Here is a 16,064-nt window from a genome sequence, read left to right as displayed (position 1 = left end):
CTTAGCTAGAAGAGAAGATTGTAATGTGCATAAGATAAGGGGAGTATGCTTCGATGGCTTTCCACTATAATGTAGGCATAATGGCTCCTACCTACATATTTTCACAAGCTAGAATCCCTCAATTTACCTGATACAGAAAGGAAAGTTTTCTTCCTCCTGGGAGCACACATGCACAGGCAAGCCTGCAGTCAGACACATGGTGATTCAGATGGAGTTTAGATGCCTTTCATGCGTCTGTCACCAGCTTACATCCTGGTTTGTAATTCATGAATCAGCTTTCAGGTTACAAATTAATGTAACATGAGTAAATTTGCAAGATGTAAATAGACAAGCCGAGGAACAATAACTAAAAGATAAATTGGAACTTTATTGAGGTCAAAGCCTGATGAATACTTTGCTGCTCATCAAACAAGGGATGCAGTGAAACAGAATGGAAACTTTGACTCTTCAGATATTTTCAATTTATAGTTCCCATAATGTCTTACTATTAGTATGCTAGCTGAGGCTTCTGGTAGGTGAAATTGGAAATACCTGGAGTGCCAAGTCCTGATGTATTAGAAAAGGTCTCAGCTTGTTGTACTAGTTGATATAATTTTACCAAGTAGACCTTTTTGATATGTCTTTCCCACCAACATATCTTTTGAATCCAAAGAAAATCATCAGTTTCTTCATAGGGGTTTCTACAAGAATAGCAGGAATAATCTATTTTTAGCAAACAGTACCCTTAGTTTAATGAAACTTTGATTATGTAGGTGATAGGACTGTGAATTGATTAAAAACTCCATCATGAGCATTGTGTAAGCTTTCCCTGAATGTTCATGATATAGGCAGAGGATTACAAGTGTAGAGTTCCACACCACATATGCAATTTAGAGTATAAGAAAGAAATTACTATAATAAGTATAATATGCCATTTGAAATCTCCAGAACTGAATATACAGTACCTGATCTAATCTCAAGCAAAAGCGAGGTTGCTTCTGTGCTCTGTGCTGCCATACGTCTGTATGTAGTAAGGTCAGGAGTATACCTTGGGCTTCCATTAATGAGATGTACTGATCTCACAGTTAATGATATGTTTTAATCTTTTAAATATTATTGATGGCTTAATTCCATTTTATTCCATTGTATTGTATTTGGAAGCCATCTTGTATCCCCATTTTGGAGGGAAATATAAACGAAGTTAACAACAAACAACAACAACAACCCCAGAAGTGAGACAGAGCATCCAGTGGTAGCCAGGCAGATAATCTAGCTTGGTCACCTCAGTCAGAAGTATGTTTTTTTGGCTGAGGGAGGGAAGAGAATATAGTGGTTGGATAGGTGTTAGGGCTGGTCAAGAGGCAACAGTCACTCTGAAGCATCTAAATATCCAGGACCTGGGACCAAAAAGCAATTGGAATTGGGGAAGGGGGAGGCAAACTAGAAAGTAAGGCCAAGAACAAATCTAGGTACTCATTGTTTTTACAAGACTCAGCTGTCACAGGAAGCCCATTATATTCCTTCTTGCCCAGAAAGAGCCAGTGACCAGCTTGGATGGGAGGATTCATTCCAAGTCTGAAAAGTTCTTTGGTAAGAAGATGCCATCTTTAGTTCAGAACACAGGAATGTGTATGAAGGTCTTGAGTCTTCAGTGAGGGACTACAGTTCAGTTCATCACACAATGCAGTGCTCAACGGTTTGTAAATGGCAGGCAATGGCATAGGTTTGGTTGTCCAGTGGGGTTTCCAGGGTCCAGACCCTCTTCTCTGGTCCTTAGGGTAAGGAATCTTTGGGAAAGGGCTGGTACAGGCTATCCTTTCTATTTTGCCAATTTCAGACCCAGCAATGTTTTTAGATATTTTGATGTTCTGGATAATGGCTTATACATAATGTTTATTATTATGAGAATGCCTAGCTGTGTATAATGCTGCTATAACAACACTTGGTATATAATGTCTATATAAAAATGTGTTTAGACACTCTGAATTCTGTATAAAAATGTGTCTGAACTATATAGTCTATGCAATTTGAAAAAAAACTTTTTTGAATGCATTGTTTTGTTTTGCTTTAATGAATAGCTAGAAAGATTATAAAGCTACTTAGGGCACATTCACACTACAGAATTCTAGTGATATTATTCCATGGTTCTTCCTGTGGAATCCTGGGATTGGCAGTTTAGGGAGGGACATGGACACATCTCATCATTTAGATCCTTCATTACATGTCCCTAAGTTTTACCCTCGACTTATCCATGGTCATATAAAAATACATAATTTTCACCCCCAAAACTTGACCTCAACTTATACATGAGGTCGACTTATTGTCCTATATATATGGTACCTTTAAATATATTTTGTTTCTGTGAACTCCCAAGACTTACCATATATACAGGACTATAGTTTTGGACCACTTGCAGGCATGCATGCTGCTTGGAAAGCAAGTTGAGAGGAGGGGAAAGGGCCCAAGCTGACTATTGAATCTGGCTTGTGACTGTGAGCACTGCTTGCAAAGTGTCAGTCAGCTTGGCACCTTTCACCCCCAAGTCATTCAGTCACCATAATGCCTTTGAGGTTGTGGCCAGGTACCTGAGATAAACTGGGTGCTGTGTATCAGTCCGTAAGGGACTTGTATACATGGAAGTCAATACCTCTCCCTCAGAAGCCAGGGATCATGAAGCAGCATCCAAAAAGGGACTTGTGCTCATGGAAATCAATGACTCTGCTCCTTGAAAGCGGGGGGTCATGAAGTAGTGTCCAAAAATGGATTTGAGCACATGGAAGTCAGTACCTCTGTCTGTTGTATAAAATGACAAAATCAAAGTTTGCTTTTTGGAATTTATATTTTTTTGAATATTTTCAAGTGTGGATGGTTGAATCCATGGATAAAGAATCCATGGATATGGAGGGCCAACTGCATATAACTAAATGGTCCATAGGAGCTTTTATTGTTTGACTCCTTTCAATGTAACACTTTAATCCTGTCAAGTTTTAAAACATATAGATAGATAGATTGTTCTATAATCACGCTGAAGCCCCTTGGAATTCTTAGCCAAATGCAGAATTAAAGCCTACTGGTCTTTTGATCATATCTGTAATTTGGATGCTGATATTTTAAAATAAGGAATTAAGAAGATGTCTAGAATTATGGATTGCAACCAGACCATTAACCTTAAGGTAATACATTTATGCCCATTAGTGACATAGGTTACTTTACTGAGGAGTTGAACTGTGTGTTTAGTTTAATATAACACGGAGCTTATTAGACGGTTTATGAATAAATTGTGTAACATCACTGTATTCATTTCCTATAACTGTAAATTCAGCACTTTCTTGGTTATCTGTATCTTTTTGAACATCTCTGCAGTCTGTCCATAATTAACTCTCAGTAGGGCATGGTATTTCCATAAAGGAGGATATTGCCAGTGTTTGGCAGACTAATTAACCTTTGCTTCTGGAGAAAACTCTTGGCGCTTGAGTTGTGAACTCTATTTCTATGACTTTTGTAGCTTTTTAATATGACCTTGAAAACATAGCTAAAACTATAGCCTCTGCTTTCTTTTCTTTGATGCTTTGTTCATGTATTTCGCCGTGTCAATGTTTTTAGAAGAATGGCACATAATGCTAGGGTTTATTTTGTGTGACAGAATGGCTGGTGTATCTGTTTTATTTGTTAGAAAAACTAGTATCTGTGCCAGAAGGGTTTGTGGCATGATGAGGGAAACTTGCTTTCCACCAGAGGTTTATTGTTTGAGCCCAGCAATCCCATTGGTAAAAGCACAAACTAGTTTTCAATGAACAATATGCTTTATTAAATAATAAAGAATAGTGCCACTGGCTGCAAAATGTAACTTTTGTGAAGCTTTAAGCCTACATGATTCATGTTCACAAATAAAGTTTGCGAATTATAACGTGGTATGTAGGTAGTGGAAGGCCCAAAGCTCAGTGGTAGAGCACATGCTTTATAGAGTTATTTAATTTATATCCCACACCTTTCTTCCTATATGGAACCCAAGGGACTTCACAATAAACAAAATGCTAGAACAGTGGATAATACAAAAGTTTAAAAACCCGATTAAATAATCATATTAAAAACATCAAAATAGTTAAAACACAGTAATAATGATAACAGAACAACACACTACAATTAAATATAATTTTGAAGTGGACAGTTAATCGTCAAAGACTTGAATGAACAAAAAAGTGTTTGCCTGCTGGGGAAAGAGAGCAGAAAGGATGCCAGCTTAGCTTCATGTGGGAGAGAATTGCACAGTCTGAGAGCAACCATAAAAAAGACTATGTTCTGTGTCCTGCTTCACATGCAAAAGGTTCTGATTCAGTTCCTGTCATCTCTAGTAAACCTAGATAGTACTCCTTCCTAAATCACAAAAAGCAGTTGCTAGTCAGTAGACCAGGACTGGGTAACCTGGCAGCATTGAAATGCTGTTTCCTACCATCAGTACCAGTTTCTGGACCTCTAGTGCCTTTTTTGATCAAATGGGTTGGGGAGAATAATTCCTAGTTCAAAAAACTCCCTCACACATGGAGAAGATAAAACAAGGTGCCTTGTGTAGTACAGTACACAAGAGAACTGTGTCTCCTGGCTGTTTTTGGAAGCCCAAGTCCACTTTCTTTTTTTTTTAAAAAAAGAAGAAGCAAAATGTGGGGGAGAGAGCCTCAAAGCTTTTAAAAACAGTCTTGTGGTTGCATCCCGCTGCCTGATCCTCACCCTAGTGTAGATACTATTGAGCTAAGTGGACCAATGGTCTGGCACAATATAACTTTTATTACTAACTTATGTCCTTCCAGGGACCCCTGTCCACATGAACACATCTGCTGAGGAACATCTGTTCATCACCTATGGAACCCTAGGATGCTGCAGGGATATTTGATTTATGTGACAGAGGGCCATATTCTGTGATTGCCATGATCTGAGCATGTGTGCAGTGATCTTATTGAGGGACAATAAGATTCTTGATTGGAGGACAAGGTATTTTTCAGGGTAGCATATCCACCATTTGGCAAGAATGTTTGGGATTCACACCATTTAAAAACTAGAGTCTCGTGGTATTTTATTATACTGTCCAACAAATGTTTGATTGCATCTATTGTGTTTTCTGTGATAATATTCTGAGAGGAGGGGAACCCTTTTGTCCTTTCTTGAGTGAATGAATGAGAGAGAGAGAGAGAGAGAGATGACATCTGCTTCTACCAGATCAAATCAGACACTTCTTTGCTATAGGTAACAATAAAAAAGCTATTGCAAACGTGCCTAGAACATATCTCAGCAGTGACAAGCAAGAACAGAGTGCATGATATAAAGAGGGCTACATGCATAATTTAATAATTGCTTTGCTGCAAGCATGAGAAATATAATGTTTGATATTGAGAAAGCGTCACTTTCTCATGATGGATATGGAAGAGAAAAGTGGGTTTCATTTTGCTAAGAATTCCCTGAAGGGGGAAAAAGTATTTTATTTGGCTAAGGATTCCCTGAAACAAACTGTTCAATTTCGAACATCTATCTTGATTCATAGTCAACCAGAATACTCCTTGTTAACAGCTGAGGAGAATGTCTCCCTGAAAAAGATTGGGCTCATATTCTGTGTAGGGGCTCGTTTTCATGGTATAGTCGCAATGCAGATGGTTTATATGAAAAACCACATGGTTTCTTTGCAGTCCTGTAATTTTGTCTTGTGTCAAGCTGGTAGCATTGTTTGCGATAATTGTAATTGACAAATGGAGAGTGATGTTATTTCTTCCCCTCTCCTCTGCCTTCCCCACTTATATATAATTAATTGGTAATAAAGCTTTAGATTATACACACAACCCTAAAGCATATGCATATACGGATTTGACTCTCTTGAAGTCCTACGCTGCATCTAGACTGCAGAATTAATGTAGTTTGACACTGCCTTAATTCCCATGGCTAGGTGCTATGGAAATCTGGGATTTGCATTTTGGTGAGATGTTTAGCCTCCTCTGTCAGAGAACTCTGGTGCCACAGCATACTAGAAATCTTAGGGTTCCATGGGATGGAGACATGACAGTTAAAGCAGTGTCAAACTACATTAATTCTGCAGTGTGGCAGAAATCCTAGTCTAGTGCTCAATCAGTACAACACACAGCTTTATATATTATCGTAGTTGGTTTTTAAATCAAGTTGTTTCTTTATAAAACAATTAAATATAATGTAATAAAAATAATGATTAAAAAAAAACAACAAATATTCCAGCTACATGTTACTCCATGTTGTAGATGTAGAACCATTAAGAGTTTAGAAAAGGTTTTTTCTGGTCCACAGCTCCCACAGTTCCCATGCTAGTTCTAATACAAAAAAGTAATGTTTCCAAGATTTGGTAAAAATGTACAGTATTTTCTTTACCACTGCCCAATACTAGCTGTTCCTCTTCCTCCTCCTTCTCCTTTTTAGTAAGGGGCCATTCATACTACCTTTTAACCCGGTTTTGAAATCAATTCTTCATTTTGGGCCCGATTCTTTCACAATCCATGTCGAGGCTTGCACAAGGAAATGCCCCTTAGCGCGGGCTATCGAGATTTGGGCTAAAATCTGTCTTTTCTGAAAAGACCCAGGTTCCGCGAAATATGAACTTGCCCTCAATCATGATCGGGGCAAATTCAGGGAGGGATTAAGGTCAGAGGGTGGGCAGAGGTCAGAAAATTCCCTCCCCTCATCGAAGGGGGGGAGGAGGAAAGAGCTGAAGGAAAAAGGGGAATCTGGAGGAAAGGGTGACAGGAAGCAAAAAGGGGAAATAAGGGTGACTGATGGGGGCTGCAAAGGGCTATCAGAGGGAGGGGGTAGTTGAGAAAGTGATGGAGGAGGAGGAGGAGGATGAAGGAGCCAGGGCAGCTCAGAGGGAGGGGAGGGTCGGAAGGAAAGAGGAGGAGGAGGATTGCCAAGGGATATAGGGCTGCGGGGCCAAGCCGGAGGAGGGATGTAGGGAAATCAGGCTGTAAAATCAGGCTTTTATTTTTGACAACTTATGCGCATGATTTATTGGGTGACATGTCTGTGTGCTTGCTTGTGCTTTATTTCCTCTTGCTCCTGGATTATTATTATTATTATTATTATTATTATTAGTGTTATATGTGGATGCTACAGTCAGAATGCCTGTGCTGCATTTCCCTTTTATTCCCAATTGATTCCATGGGTCAGTTGGAACTGACAGGTCACTCTCTCTCAGCCTCAGTGGAAGGCAATGGCAAAGCTCCTCTGAAGAGAATGTAGGAGGAGGAAAGGGGTCAGTTCAGTTTAGGTCACAGGCAGAGCATGAATGGAGCTCCCATCAGGCACCTTCTCCCTTTTTTATTTTTTAAAATTATTTTTGACAAAATATGTGCATGTTTTTTTATTGAGGCAGCTATATAGATATATAGAACGTGGCTAGCTGCTGCTGGTTCACTTTCCCTTTCCTTTGCTCACTCTCAGCAAAGGGGAAATGTTACAATGGGCAAGACCTGCGAATGGAATGCTACAATTCGAATGTTACATTTGTTGCTCTTGTCAATTTGGCCAATTGGCAAAATGATACATGATTTTGCAACTGTCGTTAAGGAATTCAGGGGTAGCCCTGAATTGCTTTTAAGAACAAAAAAGAAATGCATGGCAATCGCATCCTTTTCTGGCATTTCCGAGTTGAGGAATTTATTATTATTATTATTACATGTGTAAGAGGCATTCTGGGGTGGCAAGGAGGGGGGATACAGGATGCATTAGCTTGCATTTTGGGGTTGAAAATGCCCCCCCCCACACACAAAGAGGTTTTTAAATTTGACAAAATGTGCACATTTTGGTGCATTTTGTGCCTGGCTCTTTAAAAAAAAAGAAGGGGGGAAAGCACACTTCCGATGCCCCAATGAGTGCTGCACACGTCACCTATGACAATCGCTTGATTGACAACAGGCGCCTTCATGGTAAATCCTGATTTCTGAAGAAGACATTTGGGTTAAAATGCCCCTCTTCTTGTAGTGGGCACTTACTAACGGAGAGATTTGGGAAGGCCCCCCCCCCAATCTTCCCAGTTCCTTCAGGAGCAAACCCGCCAGTGGGAATGGGGCCATAGTAAATGTTAGCATTCCCTGTTTAACAACAGTGAGCAAGTTCAGTGTTTTGGAATGTTGTATTTTAAGGCTATTCTGACAGTATGCTGAACATTTAAGCAAGCCAGATTTTACTGGATTTTGCTTATGTTCATCTTTAGAGGCTCACATTTCATCCTGATAAGATGTGAATCTTAACTTCCAAAGTGGTGTGCTACCAAGCATGCTGAACATTTATCTTCATCTCTTCCGTATTCTCTATCATTGCAGTGCAATGATCTGCAAAATCGGCTTGTGACTGAGCTTGCCACTTTGGGCTTCTCCCTGCAGTGCAGAAATAGGTGTAAGATTTGAAAGGCTATGAACTTCATTAAACAGCAATAAAAAAACAGTGTGAGATTTTGTTGATCATGGGTACCTCTAGAGAGTTATTCATTACTATGGACCCCTCCCCCCCAACTAAACAGTTTTCAGATGGCTGGGAAAAGATGGCATGGTGAAGCCATGAATACTTTCACAGGTCACTCACTAATCCCAGCATGAGGATCCAAAGGGACTGATTTTATGAAGTGTGAATCAAACAAAATCTGTGCCTTTAGCAGCCTTCTGGTTATAGGAGGCTCCCAAAACTTACTTTGGGAATTGTCTTTTTTCTTTTCTTTTTTAAAATGAAGAGGGCCTTTTATCCCAGCCCTTTGTATTCTGCGTGTGGTGAAATCTGAAAAAAGGAAAAGGACCCACTGCTTTATTGTACATCCAGATATTATGGAAGTAATGATAATACCTAGCAGATGGAAACGAATGGTGCCAGGCAGTGATCAGTGGTAGCCAGTCTTGTTGTCCTTTCTTTGTTCTGCCCAAGATATTAACTCTTAATCCTGTTCAGTCACAAGTCAGATTTTCATTATCTAACACTTCCTGCACTTCTTGTGGAGTCCTAAAGATTATTGTTGGGAGGGAGAAAAATCCAGGGAATACCTCACCCCCAAACATGGTCACTCTTATGAAAAGCAGAGTGGCCACTTAAACATAACTGAGAAAGTGGGAAGCACAGATGAAACAGTTGATCTATGCAGATGTAATAGTTTAATTTCATTTTAATTGTCACCTTTGTAAGTTTTTAATTGTACTGTGTGTTTTTTTTTTTACTGTAAGCTGCTTTGAGTCCCAATTTTGGCGAAAAAGCAAGGTACAAATGATGATGATAATAATATGATGGTAATGATGATGTCTATTTAAAAATAATGAGGGTGTGAGAGACTGTGACCAGATGACCTGGGTGCTGGCTTAGTCTGTTACGTATTAACTGTTGATGAGTCCATTCTGCAAAGCTTTTCCTCTCCTTTCTTATGGTGCCCATCAGTCAGGAATCGGTGGCCCTTGAAGCAAAGGACGCACCTTCAAATAGAGGGCTGTCCTCTATAAAGCAGGACATGAAACTGCTTTGTTCCCTAGCCTACTCAGTGGCCTATCTCTATCTGTGGCTATTTTCATGAAATACATATAGCCAATCGTTTCTGGAACCATGGGGTGAAAACATACTTTCTACATCATACAGAGTTTTCAGCCTCTCCCATTTTGTGCAGTTTTCTCTTGTACTTTGCTTCTCCTTGCTTTTAGCAATGAAGAGGGGACTCTGTATCCAGTGAAAGCCTGAAGCTGATGGATTTCTTTGTTTTTTTTCCTATTGTGACAGTCAGGTTTAGTGACAGAGCAGTGTGCTGCATTTAATCCAGGGGTGAGTATTGTACAACTTTCCAGAGGTTGTTTTGCTGCAACTCCCAACATTCCTCACCACTGGCTATACTGGCCAGAACTCCAGGCAATTGCAGTCCATCAACATCTAGAGGGCGGCACAATTGCCACTCCCTATTGAACTTACTGCTAAATTGAAAATCAATACTCTGGACTCTTAGTGCAAAGTATCCTCATATATCAAGAGAATAACACAAATATCCTATATGTGGGTAGAGATAATATTAACTTTTTTTTTTAAAAAAAAACTGAACCAAACATAAGACAATTGTGTTACTCATATGAAGTGAAGCACTCGCTGTTAAGCTTACTCTGATGTTTTGTTGCTTCTTACAATTATAAATCAGTCCCAAAGACAAATTTTTCAGCAAGTCTATTTTCATTAGTGCAGTTGTGCTTTGTATTATGTATTTTAATGAGTGCCATTTAATCCATAATGATACATTTCTGTAGCAATTTAGGGTTTTTAAAATACTTCACGCTGTTTCAGCCATTACAACAGTTGTGTCAAGTAGCTCAGCTCTATTGTCCCTTGTTGCATAGAGGTTGAGTTGGGCAGGCTGTCATTGACTTCAGTTTAAACTCATCCCAATTCATGCTTCCACTCAGTGTTCCATTTGTGGTCTCTGTACTTTTTCCAGTGTGAGACAGAGCTTGGAAAGTTCTTGGATTGCATGGTCAGTGACAACATACACTTCAGGATTCTAGGAGAAGTAATCCAAAAAAGCAATTTTCTCAAGCTCTGGTCAGGGTAGTGTTTCCAAGTTTTCAAATAACAATAAGGGACAACTGAAATTCATGGCATGCAGGGTTGACAATCAGGAAGTAGATATTAACAAGCTTGTCTTCTATCCAAATACCAATTTTTACACTTGCTCTGTAAAATTAATGTATTTGCCACATTCATAAATAACATGATGCACATATATCTTTATGAAGGGCTCACACTCCAAAATAAGGGATTTTCTTGACATTGTGTTAAGTCTATGTTAAAGAAAAAGCCTCCCAACCCTCAAACAGAGTACATTCTTTATAATAAGGGACACCTTTCAGCCCTATAATGGACAAGCATTCCATCCCTCAAATAATGGGCATCTTTTATAATAAGGGACACCTGGCAAGCCTAGACTAGAGTTAAATTGCAAAGGGAAAAAATCTTTTCTGAGATTTGACTTCACCATCTGGTGCTTGGAAAATCCATTTCTCCCCCTTCTTCAAAAAACCATTGATGGTAACTTTGGTGTGCATTGACTTCTGTTAGCTGTTATGTAGACATTTTCTTTCAAATGCGCATTCATGGCTTAGCACAGAAAGGAGCATATGCCAGCCAATTTCAAGCTACTTCTCTCTTTTGTTTGCCCAGACATTAAGGATGCTTTACTTTTACTTTCTTCCCACCCTTTGACTTTCTACCATGGCCATAATAACCATGCATCTGTCAGTCTCCTTTGACCATTCTTAGAGAAAGGGACACATCTGAACTGATAATTTGAGTTGAAATGTTATCCTGTTTCTTAATTACCATGGCTTTGTTGTATTACAGCAGAAAGGCCAAGAAAGAGATTAGTAAATCCAGTCAGTGTTGAAGGGGACCCTTAATAAAGAGCCAAAGTCTATTAAACACACACACACACACACAGTTAAATTCAGAATGAGGCAACTTGTCCTACTAGTAAGGTGTATTATTTCCCCTAAACATAGATAGTTATGGGCTTTAGTTTAAACAAAATGTAGATTAATGAAGTTTCATTTTCAAATGGTTTGCTAATTCCTTGCCTATGTAAAAATGTCAATTTAATGATCCAAAAGAGTAAAAAGTAAAGTAATAAAAAACATAGTGCCACAAATAGCAGACCAAATCAAAGAACAAAGAAATATTGTTGTATAACTATGTAATGGTAGGGGTTTTTTGAATATGAAGACTTATGCTCACGCGATGATGTGGTGGTGCACACGCCATTGTTTTGTCCAGCACGTGGCACCACTTCTTCCGGCACTGCTTTCAGCATATGTTGAAAGCAGCATATAATGCGCCCACATATGACGCGGATGCACTGTACATGTAAACAATGTTGTGTTTGGGGTGAGCACCCCCTAGGTAAAATGCAGAGTAGGGGTGGGCAAAGTATACCATATATGGGTCATATATATGGCCACAGGGCCATTTTTGTGTCCTCCAGAGAGCCCAGTGGATAATTTTTTTGGTTTTGGCAATTTTGTAAAAAAAAAAAAAAAAGTTTTGCCCTAAATGTCTTCTAGGAAGGTCTTTTTATTTTTATTTTTTGCAACAGGAAGTCAATAGAATGTGGCTCACTCTGGCTAAAAAAGGCCTCTCTCAACCTTAAAATGGCCTGAAGGGGGGAAACATTCCTCCCCCACCCTCTAGGGAGCACTTGGAGGGAAAAATGGATTATTACAGCTGGCCCTTCACATTTGCAAATTTGACTTTTGCAGATTTGATTATTCATGGATTTGATTAATATGTTCTCTCTAGAAATCTCTAGGTCACCCAGAATGACTCTGTGGTCAACGTCTGCGAAAGGCCACACTGGTGGAAGACCTAGAGTTTCCTAGAGAAAACACTTCTTTAGGCATTTGTAGGTCCTCCAGTGCAACCCCATGGTCAACCTCTGGCAGATCTTGACCATGGAATTACCCTGGAGGACTTAGAGATTCCTAGAGAGTTATTTTCTCAGGATATATATATATATATATATATATAGATAGATAGATAGATAGATATAGATATAGATATAGATTCATTCCATTTTTCCATTTTCATTGGGGTCCTGTGCCCCTAACCCCAACAAATGTGGAGGTCTACTGTCTTTACCTGGTGAGTCATGGTGTGGGGATGCACCCTTTCAAGATTTCCTGGGATTCTGATGTGGCCCCCTAGCATTCTACAGTTGCCCATTCCTCATGTAGAGTCTCTTCTACCTCAAGTCAGGTATAATGTTGCTGTCCCAGATACACTATTCATTCCCGGGAACAGGACCCTGAGTGAGCCTAGCATTGAGATTTAACTGCCACCAGAAGGGGAAACACTGAAGACACACACATAAAATTTAGCTGAAAAGCCACAATATTATTGTTACAGATACTATAGCAATGGCTTGGCATGAGGCACAGATCCACAGACTGCATGAGCCGATGACTGTTTAATGCACCCTATTCCTTTACCCTCAAAAATGAATCCTGTCCCAATTCAATAAAATTGTGACAAAATGAGAAACAAAAAAACCATGCAGTTTATCAATGGTGGCAGGGTAAGGAGGTAGTCCAAACCACAATACCAAGCAGAAGGGAGAGGGGCCACACAAATACTTCCTGGGCAGACCTGGATGAAACCTGCTGTTGGTCACTTGGGGAGTCTTGCCCACCTTGCCTTCTCAGGCCCGATAAAACCTGGGGAGGCTCCTGGGAAGAAGACAGAGTGCTAAGAAAACATGGCAGCTCCCTTCCTACTTTGTCCATATTCCACAGTCCACAAATCAGCTCACAATTAAGCCTGTGGTCTAAAGCTTTGCACAGTTTGCAAGAAGTATCCAATAGCCTGCTATTCTCCTGGCTAAGAGTGGCCAGTGCATTGGGAGTCTGGGAAACATTATATGGCTGGAAAAGTCTATTTCAGACTTTCTACAGGTTTCTATAGGTGATGTTTTTCTTTCATGGGAAGTCTTAATTTTTATCCCTTCTGCATGATGAAGGTCCTTCCATTGCTGCTGATCTATTCAGCATTGGATAGTCTTACACAAAGGCTTTAAAATGCAACAACTGTGGAATACCACCCAGAAAGCCACAAAGGAATGCCTATCTCTAATCTTCATAATGAGTCATAAATTCATTAAGGCTTCAAATTCTTGAAGTTTATGAGGCTATAACTTTGTTATTTTCTTTGCTAGGCTTTCAAACAGATGTTATTATCTGCTAGTGACACTGAGTTCTGCAGTACCTGCAAGCAAAATGCTATACATAGTTGTTATTCTGTTCCATGTGGACAGTACAGACTTGGCAGTCTAGAGAATAATTGGGAGGGTTGGTTGGCTAGGAAGAAGATTGTGATCTGTAGTTAGCAAAATTTGGTTAACTGGAAAGAGAACCACAGAAATGTCACTTGAGTTTAATGGGAGTCAGTAAATAGGCTTACTTAATATAAAAATGTTATATTAACATTAATATAAATGCATATTAATATACCATTTTCTAATAGCTGAGATTATTTAAGAGAATGAATTATTTAAAAATAAATAAATTGCAAGCATATCAGATCCTGTTTTATACATCTTTATAACAGGGAATCCCAAGCTGTTGCTGATAATCATAACTGAAGAGCTCCAATGGAGAGCCCATAAAATAATTTCTGAAGTTTAAGGATAGAGCCTCACTCAGAAAAGTATGTAGGGCTATGTGTGCTTTAGCCTGAGAACCCATTTCAGACACAGGATAGAATATGGATGTACTTGACATGAACCTTCCAGATTTGCTATGCATAGGGTGTTGTGGATAAAAGGTGGATTGAGACTTAGAAGATCCAGGTTCTAGTCCCCACTAAAACTTGAAAGTCACTGGTGACTTTGTGCCACAGAGAAGGGAGAGCACAGCAGAGATCCCATTTTGATTTCTTGTGTTGGAGAAGTGGAGCTTAAGCACTTCACCTTTCTGCCTTTCTCTCATCATGGTGGGATATCTAGGTGGGAGTTCTTTCTGCTTGCTTCTCAAGCTTGGGTGGCAATATAGTAATTAAAACATTAAAAAGCAACTTAAGTACCTTTAACAATTCTGTGGTGTTTCCCCCTCCACCAGATATACTATCCTTGTTGCAGGTTTATATGTGAGATTTTGGTTGTGCACTCGGGAAGAAGCAGTACAAAGAAATTTTGAGAAGAAACAGAGCAGATAACTGAACTTCAAAGACTTTTGACATGCAATGGGGATTTCCCCCAAATCTTAGATTTCAGTGTCAATCCCATAAGAACAGCAATTATCTACTCCTTAGGCAAAGGCACTGGAATTGTTGCTTTAGCTATTATGAGAATCAAGAATATGTATGTGTGGCAACACCAGAGACTGAAAGGCTGACAATGATTATGATATTAGCTCTTCCAGTCTATCAATCTATAGTTGGGGTTTTAATTAATATAAAGAACTTAGATTTTCCAGAGAGAATTGAGGAAACCTGGAAATCATAGTGGGACACTAATTTGATGAATACAGTGTGAAGCAGTTGAGCAGAACCCATTCCCCAGTGCAGGAGGGGCTGAAACTTAAAACTTTGCTATCCATGAATGTAGTATTTTAATAGCTACCCTTTAATGTGTTGCTAATTTGTCAAAATGTGGTAAGCCACTTTCAGTCTGTTGTCCTGTTACCAGCCAACAAGAGACTAATCCAAGTGATTCGGAGGAATATAAACTGGATCTAATTTCATCATGTCTGGGTATTAAGTGTCGCTAAGCCTGCCTCTAGCAAAAGATTCTTCAGGCTACAGAGTCTCTCTAATTTTCCAACAGGCTTGAGCTTGAGTGTATCCTTTATTTTTAATTGAGCTAAACCTATATTATCCTGTATTATTTTAGCAATCTAGCTCACTTGATGGTTTGAATTCCTATTTGCATATCTTTGATTATACCCAAATGTATTTGAAATGATGGTGTAAATCACACTCTGACAAGCATATGGCAGCTGCATGGCATGGAAGCAGAAGAGAATTAATCACTATATGCATTCACTTGACCATAATGTGGATGTAAGGAATAGACCTTTAACCACCTTGCCTTGATAAGTGCCATAAGTGACATCTCAACATGAACTATTGTAGTGTTTATTTTTTTATTTATATTCCACCTTTCTCCCAATATGAAACCAGCTTCTAGCAGGAGTAATTTATTTTTAGGGTTCCTTCCATCATGGATTCGGAGACTTGTAGTTTACAATGTAGAGCTCGGAGAGACCATTTTTGTTCCCTTTCCTATTCTTCTCCTGCTATCCTATGTTGTTCTAAATTAAGACTATGGAACATGCAGCCTTCCAGATACTCTTGAACTGCAACTCCTATTGTCCCTAGTCAGTATGGTGAACGGGGAGGAATGATGGGAGCTGTAGTCCAAGGACATTTGCTATGCAACACATTTTTTGTGACTACACTAATGATTTTAGGACTGTAGCTGCCTGCCAGTTTTGAACATGAGTATTTTACTAGATGGCAGGAATGGGAAAGGCATATATGTTTGCATTATCAGCTTCCTAGGGCAACAGGGTGGAATCATGAAT

The 16,064-nt window shown here is 39.3% G+C and overlaps 1 protein-coding gene across 9 annotated transcripts in view; it reads left to right on the top strand.

Moving 5' to 3' along the window:
- APBB2 (amyloid beta precursor protein binding family B member 2) overlaps nucleotides 1–16,064 on the top strand; it is a 193,160-nt gene that overhangs the window by 49,614 nt on the left and 127,482 nt on the right. The window lies entirely within an intron of this gene.

The sequence above is a fragment of the Sceloporus undulatus genome, chromosome 5 (genome assembly GCF_019175285.1).
Source record: "Sceloporus undulatus isolate JIND9_A2432 ecotype Alabama chromosome 5, SceUnd_v1.1, whole genome shotgun sequence".
NCBI classification, from domain to species: domain Eukaryota; kingdom Metazoa; phylum Chordata; class Lepidosauria; order Squamata; family Phrynosomatidae; genus Sceloporus; species Sceloporus undulatus.
This window is presented reverse-complemented; position numbering and strand designations above follow the sequence as displayed.